The sequence below is a fragment of the Amblyomma maculatum genome, chromosome 10, assembly GCF_055883805.1.
Source record: "Amblyomma maculatum isolate TAMU_Amacu chromosome 10, ASM5588380v1, whole genome shotgun sequence".
In the NCBI taxonomy this organism is placed as follows: domain Eukaryota; kingdom Metazoa; phylum Arthropoda; class Arachnida; order Ixodida; family Ixodidae; genus Amblyomma; species Amblyomma maculatum.
Genome location: NC_139353.1, coordinates 88,365,247 through 88,372,942, shown reverse-complemented (window position 1 = coordinate 88,372,942; position 7,696 = coordinate 88,365,247). Strand labels below are relative to the sequence as shown.

The 7,696-nt window shown below is 48.5% G+C and overlaps 2 non-coding genes across 2 annotated transcripts; both read left to right on the top strand.

The window, feature by feature from the left end:
* Positions 1-793: 793 nt before the first annotated feature.
* TRNAR-CCU (transfer RNA arginine (anticodon CCU)) lies at positions 794-866 on the top strand. Its single transcript has one exon. It is a non-coding gene; the product is annotated as a tRNA-Arg (tRNA).
* Positions 867-5,742: 4,876 nt separating this feature from the next.
* TRNAR-CCU (transfer RNA arginine (anticodon CCU)) lies at positions 5,743-5,815 on the top strand. Its single transcript has one exon. It is a non-coding gene; the product is annotated as a tRNA-Arg (tRNA).
* Positions 5,816-7,696: the final 1,881 nt, after the last annotated feature.

Below are 7,696 nucleotides of genomic sequence, written 5' to 3'. Positions count from 1 at the left end.
GCCGATTGTTGGCTTCTTTCCTTAATGTATTATAGCGAGCACCCTCATTTCCCCTTGATTGATCTGCTTGTAGCTTACGGGGGGTCTCGGTTCTGGCAGTCTTGAAGCCATAGGTAGCGTAAGAGGGTTCTAGCACAGCTTTCGCCCTCGCTCTTGATCACGTTCTACGTGACACTGGCGGTAACAAAGGACGTCCCACGTCCACCGCTATGGCTGAGGGTGGCGCTGGTGAACACTCTCAATGTTCGTATACAGACAACATAAATACCCAAGAAAGTAGCAGGGGGGACAGCGGCCGATGTAGCTCAGTTGGAAGAGCACCGGACGCGTTATTCGGAGATCGTGGGTTCGGATCCCACCATCGGAACGTTGTTTTTTCTTCTACATTGTGTCTAATTATCTTTCCCGTAAACAGATTACATTACTAATTTTCTGTGATTATCCAAGTAAACATAAAAAAAAGACATAAAGTACCAACCCCTAACGCTTTCCTTGGCCTCGCCGGCTGTTGGCTTCTGTCCTTCATGTATTATAACGAGCACCCTCATTTCCCCTTGATTGATCTGCTTGTAGCTTACGGGGGTCTCGGTTCTGGCAGTCTTGAAGCCATAGGTAGCGTAAGAGGGTTCTAGCACAGCTTTCGCCCTCGCTCTTGATCACGTTCTACGTGACGCTGGCGGTAACAAAGGACGTCTCACGTCCGCCGCTATGGCTGAGGGTGGCGCTGGTGAACACTCTCAAGGTTCGTATACTGACAACATAAATACCCAAGAAAGTAGCAGGGGGGACAGCGGCCGATGTAGCTCAGATGGAAGAGCACCGGACGCCTTATTCGGAGGTCGTGGGTTCGGATCCCACCATCGGCACGTTGTTTTTTCTTCTGCTTTGTGTTTAATTATCTTTCCCGTAAACAGATTACAATACTAATTTTCTGTGATTATTCAAGTAAACATTAAAAAAAAAGACATAAAGTACCATCCCCAACGCTTTCCTTGGCCTCGCCGACTGTTGGCTTCTTTCCTTCATGTATTATAACGAGCACCCTCATTTCCCCTTGATTGATCTGCTTGTAGCTTACGGGGGTCTCGGTTCTGGCAGTCTTGAAGCCATAGGTAGCGTAAGAGGGTTCTAGCACAGCTTTCGCCCTCGCTCTTGATCACGTTCTACGTGACGCTGGCGGTAACAAATGACGTCCCACGTCCGCCGCTATGGCTGAGGGTGGCGCTGGTGAACACTCTCAAGGTTCGTATACAGACAACATAAATACCCAAGAAAGTAGCAGGGGGGACAGCGGCCGATGTAGCTCAGTTGGAAGAGCACCGGACGCGTTATTCTGAGGTCGTGGGTTCGGATCCCACCATCGGCACGTTATTTTTTCTTCTACTTTGTGTATAATTATCTTTCCCGTAAACAGATTACATTACTAATTTTCTGTGATTATCCAAGTAAACATTAAAAAAAAGACATAAAGTACCATCCCCAACGCTTTCCTTGGCCTCGCCGACTGTTGGCTTCTTTCCTTCATGTATTATAACGAGCACCCTCATTTCCCCTCGATTGATCTTCTTGTAGCTTACGGGGATCTCGGTTCTGGCAGTCTTGAAGCCATAGGTAACGTAAGAGGGTTCTAGCACAGCTTTCGCCCTCGCTCTTGATCACGTTCTACGTGACGCTGGCGGTAACAAAGGACGTCCCACGTCCGCCGCTATGGCTGAGGGTGGCGCTGGTGAACACTCTCAAGGTTCGTATACTGACAACATAAATACCCAAGAAAGTAGCAGGGGGGACAGCGGCTGATGTAGATCAGTTGGAAGAGCGCCGGACGCGTTATTCGGAGGTCGTGGGTTCGGATCCCACCATCGGCACGTTGCTTTTTCTTCTACTTTGTGTCTAATTATCTTTCCCGTAAACAGATTACATTACTAATTTTCTGTGATTACCCAAGTAAACATTAAAAAAAAGACATAAAGTACCATCCCCAACGCTTTCCTTGGCCTCGCCGACTGTTGGCTTCTTTCCTTCATGTATTATAACGAGCAACCTCATTTCCCTTTGATTGATCTGCTTGTAGCTTACGGGGGTCTCGGTTCTGGCAGTCTTGAAGCCGTAGGTAGCGTAGGAGGGTTCTAGCACAGCTTTCGCCCTCGCTCTTGATCAAGTTCTACGTGACGCCGGCGGTAACAAAGGACGTCCCACGTCCGCCGCTATGGCTGAGGGTGGCGCTGGTGAACACTCTCAAGGTTCGTATACAGACATCATAAATACCCAAGAAAGTAGCAGGGGGTACAGCGGCCGATGTAGCTCAATTGGAAGAGCACCGGACGCGTTATTCGGAGGTCGTGGGTTCGGTTCTCACCATCGAAACGTTGTTTTTTCTTCTACTTTGTGTATAATTATCTTTCCCGTAAACAGATTACATTACTAATTTTCTGTGATTAAGACATAAAGCACCATCCCCAACGCTTTCCTTGGCCTCGCCGACTGTTGGCTTCTTTCCTTCATGTATTATAACGAGCACCCTCATTTCCCCTTGATTGATCTGCTTGTAGCTTACGGGGGTCTCGGTTCTGGCAGTCTTGAAGCCATAGATAGCGTAAGAGGGTTCTAGCACAGCTTTCGCCCGCACTCTTGATCACGTTCTACGTGACGCTGGCGGTAACAAAGGACGTCCCACGTCCGCCGCTATGGCTGAGGGTGGCGCTGGTGAACACTCTCAATGTTCGTATACAGACAACATAAATACCCAAGAAAGTAGCAGGGGGGACAGCGGCCGATGTAGCTCAGTTGGAAGAGCACCGGACGCGTTATTCGGAGATCGTGGGTTCGGATCCCACCATCGGAACGTTGTTTTTTCTTCTACATTGTGTCTAATTATCTTTCCCGTAAACAGATTACATTACTAATTTTCTGTGATTATCCAAGTAAACATAAAAAAAAGACATAAAGTACCAACCCCTAACGCTTTCCTTGGCCTCGCCGACTGTTGGCTTCTGTCCTTCATGTATTATAACGAGCACCCTCATTTCCCCTTGATTGATCTGCTTGTAGCTTACGGGGGTCTCGGTTCTGGCAGTCTTGAAGCCATAGGTAGCGTAAGAGGGTTCTAGCACAGCTTTCGCCCTCGCTCTTGATCACGTTCTACGTGACGCTGGCGGTAACAAAGGACGTCTCACGTCCGCCGCTATGGCTGAGGGTGGCGCTGGTGAACACTCTCAAGGTTCGTATACTGACAACATAAATACCCAAGAAAGTAGCAGGGGGGACAGCGGCCGATGTAGCTCAGATGGAAGAGCACCGGACGCCTTATTCGGAGGTCGTGGCTTCGGATCCCACCATCGGCACGTTGTTTTTTCTTCTGCTTTGTGTTTAATTATCTTTCCCGTAAACAGATTACAATACTAATTTTCTGTGATTATCCAAGTAAACATTAAAAAAAAGACATAAAGTACCATCCCCAACGCTTTCCCCTGCCTCGCCGACTGTTGGCTTCTTTCCTTCATGTATTATAACGAGCACCCTCATTTCCTCTTGATTGATCTGCTTGTAGCTTACGGGGGTCTCGGTTCTGGCAGTCTTGAAGCCATAGGTAGCGTAAGAGGGTTCTAGCACAGCTTTCGCCCTCGCTCTTGATCACGTTCTACGTGACGCTGGCGGTAACAAATGACGTCCCACGTCCGCCGCTATGGCTGAGGGTGGCGCTGGTGAACACTCTCAAGGTTCGTATACAGACAACATAAATACCCAAGAAAGTAGCAGGGGGGACAGCGGCCGATGTAGCTCAGTTGGAAGAGCACCGGACGCGTTATTCTGAGGTCGTGGGTTCGGATCCCACCATCGGCACGTTATTTTTTCTTCTACTTTGTGTATAATTATCTTTCCCGTAAACAGATTACATTACTAATTTTCTGTGATTATCCAAGTAAACATTAAAAAAAAGACATAAAGTACCATCCCCAACGCTTTCCTTGGCCTCGCCGACTGTTGGCTTCTTTCCTTCATGTATTATAACGAGCACCCTCATTTCCCCTCGATTGATCTTCTTGTAGCTTACGGGGGTCTCGGTTCTGGCAGTCTTGAAGCCATAGGTAACGTAAGAGGGTTCTAGCACAGCTTTCGCCCTCGCTCTTGATCACGTTCTACGTGACGCTGGCGGTAACAAAGGACGTCCCACGTCCGCCGCTATGGCTGAGGGTGGCGCTGGTGAACACTCTCAAGGTTCGTATACTGACAACATAAATACCCAAGAAAGTAGCAGGGGGGACAGCGGCTGATGTAGATCAGTTGGAAGAACGCCGGACGCGTTATTCGGAGGTCGTGGGTTCGGATCCCACCATCGGCACGTTGCTTTTTCTTCTACTTTGTGTCTAATTATCTTTCCCGTAAACAGATTACATTACTAATTTTCTGTGATTACCCAAGTAAACATTAAAAAAAAGACATAAAGTACCATCCCCAACGCTTTCCTTGGCCTCGCCGACTGTTGGCTTCTTTCCTTCATGTATTATAACGAGCAACCTCATTTCCCTTTGATTGATCTGCTTGTAGCTTACGGGGGTCTCGGTTCTGGCAGTCTTGAAGCCGTAGGTAGCGTAGGAGGGTTCTAGCACAGCTTTCGCCCTCGCTCTTGATCAAGTTCTACGTGACGCCGGCGGTAACAAAGGACGTCCCACGTCCGCCGCTATGGCTGAGGGTGGCGCTGGTGAACACTCTCAAGGTTCGTATACAGACATCATAAATACCCAAGAAAGTAGCAGGGGGTACAGCGGCCGATGTAGCTCAATTGGAAGAGCACCGGACGCGTTATTCGGAGGTCGTGGGTTCGGTTCTCACCATCGAAACGTTGTTTTTTCTTCTACTTTGTGTATAATTATCTTTCCCGTAAACAGATTACATTACTAATTTTCTGTGATTAAGACATAAAGCACCATCCCCAACGCTTTCCTTGGCCTCGCCGACTGTTGGCTTCTTTCCTTCATGTATTATAACGAGCACCCTCATTTCCCCTTGATTGATCTGCTTGTAGCTTACGGGGGTCTCGGTTCTGGCAGTCTTGAAGCCATAGATAGCGTAAGAGGGTTCTAGCACAGCTTTCGCCCGCACTCTTGATCACGTTCTACGTGACGCTGGCGGTAACAAAGGACGTCCCACGTCCGCCGCTATGGCTGAGGGTGGCGCTGGTGAACACTCTCAATGTTCGTATACAGACAACATAAATACCCAAGAAAGTAGCAGGGGGGACAGCGGCCGATGTAGCTCAGTTGGAAGAGCACCGGACGCGTTATTCGGAGATCGTGGGTTCGGATCCCACCATCGGAACGTTGTTTTTTCTTCTACATTGTGTCTAATTATCTTTCCCGTAAACAGATTACATTACTAATTTTCTGTGATTATCCAAGTAAACATAAAAAAAAGACATAAAGTACCAACCCCTAACGCTTTCCTTGGCCTCGCCGACTGTTGGCTTCTGTCCTTCATGTATTATAACGAGCACCCTCATTTCCCCTTGATTGATCTGCTTGTAGCTTACGGGGGTCTCGGTTCTGGCAGTCTTGAAGCCATAGGTAGCGTAAGAGGGTTCTAGCACAGCTTTCGCCCTCGCTCTTGATCACGTTCTACGTGACGCTGGCGGTAACAAAGGACGTCTCACGTCCGCCGCTATGGCTGAGGGTGGCGCTGGTGAACACTCTCAAGGTTCGTATACTGACAACATAAATACCCAAGAAAGTAGCAGGGGGGACAGCGGCCGATGTAGCTCAGATGGAAGAGCACCGGACGCCTTATTCGGAGGTCGTGGGTTCGGATCCCACCATCGGCACGTTGTTTTTTCTTCTGCTTTGTGTTTAATTATCTTTCCCGTAAACAGATTACAATACTAATTTTCTGTGATTATCCAAGTAAACATTAAAAAAAAGACATAAAGTACCATCCCCAACGCTTTCCCCTGCCTCGCCGACTGTTGGCTTCTTTCCTTCATGTATTATAACGAGCACCCTCATTTCCTCTTGATTGATCTGCTTGTAGCTTACGGGGGTCTCGGTTCTGGCAGTCTTGAAGCCATAGGTAGCGTAAGAGGGTTCTAGCACAGCTTTCGCCCTCGCTCTTGATCACGTTCTACGTGACGCTGGCGGTAACAAATGACGTCCCACGTCCGCCGCTATGGCTGAGGGTGGCGCTGGTGAACACTCTCAAGGTTCGTATACAGACAACATAAATACCCAAGAAAGTAGCAGGGGGGATAGCGGCCGATGTAGCTCAGTTGGAAGAGCACCGGACGCGTTATTCTGAGGTCGTGGGTTCGGATCCCACCATCGGCACGTTGTTTTTTCTTCTACTTTGTGTATAATTATCTTTCCCGTAAACAGATTACATTACTAATTTTCTGTGATTATCCAAGTAAACATTAAAAAAAAAGACATAAAGTACCATCCCCAACGCTTTCCTTGGCCTCGCCGACTGTTGGCTTCTTTCCTTCATGTATTATAACGAGCACCCTCATTTCCCCTTGATTGATCTTCTTGTAGCTTACGGGGGTCTCGGTTCTGGCAGTCTTGAAGCCATAGGTAACGTAAGAGGGTTCTAGCACAGCTTTCGCCCTCGCTCTTGATGACGTTCTACGTGACGCTGGCGGTAACAAAGGACGTCCCACGTCCGCCGCTATGGCTGAGGGTGGCGCTGGTGAACACTCTCAAGGTTCGTATACTGACAACATAAATACCCAAGAAAGTAGCAGGGGGGACAGCGGCTGATGTAGATCAGTTGGAAGAGCGCCGGACGCGTTATTCGGAGGTCGTGGGTTCGGATCCCACCATCGGCACGTTGCTTTTTCTTCTACTTTGTGTCTAATTATCTTTCCCGTAAACAGATTACATTACTAATTTTCTGTGATTACCCAAGTAAACATTAAAAAAAAGACATAAAGTACCATCCCCAATGCTTTCCTTGGCCTCGCCGACTGTTGGCTTCTTTCCTTCATGTATTATAACGAGCAACCTCATTTCCCCTTGATTGATCTGCTTGTAGCTTACGGGAGTCTCGGTTCTGGCAGTCTTGAAGCCGTAGGTAGCGTAGGAGGGTTCTAGCACAGCTTTCGCCCTCGCTCTTGATCAAGTTCTACGTGACGCCGGCGGTAACAAAGGACGTCCCACGTCCGCCGCTATGGCTGAGGGTGGCGCTGGTGAACACTCTCAAGGTTCGTATACAGACATCATAAATACCCAAGAAAGTAGCAGGGGGTACAGCGGCCGATGTAGCTCAGTTGGAAGAGCCCCGGACGCGTTATTCGGAGGTCGTGGGTTCGGTTCTCACCATCGAAACGTTGTTTTTTCTTCTACTTTGTGTATAATTATCTTTCCCGTAAACAGATTACATTACTAATTTTCTGTGATTAAGACATAAAGTACCATCCCCAACGCTTTCCTTGGCCTCGCCGACTGTTGGCTTCTTTCCTTCATGTATTATAACGAGCACCCTCATTTCCCCTTGATTGATCTGCTTGTAGCTTACGGGGGGTCTCGGTTCTGGCAGTCTTGAAGCCATAGGTAGCGTAAGAGGGTTCTAGCACAGCTTTCGCCCTCGCTCTTGATCACGTTCTACGTGACACTGGCGGTAACAAAGGACGTCCCACGTCCACCGCTATGGCTGAGGGTGGCGCTGGTGAACACTCTCAATGTTCGTATACAGACAACATAAATACCCA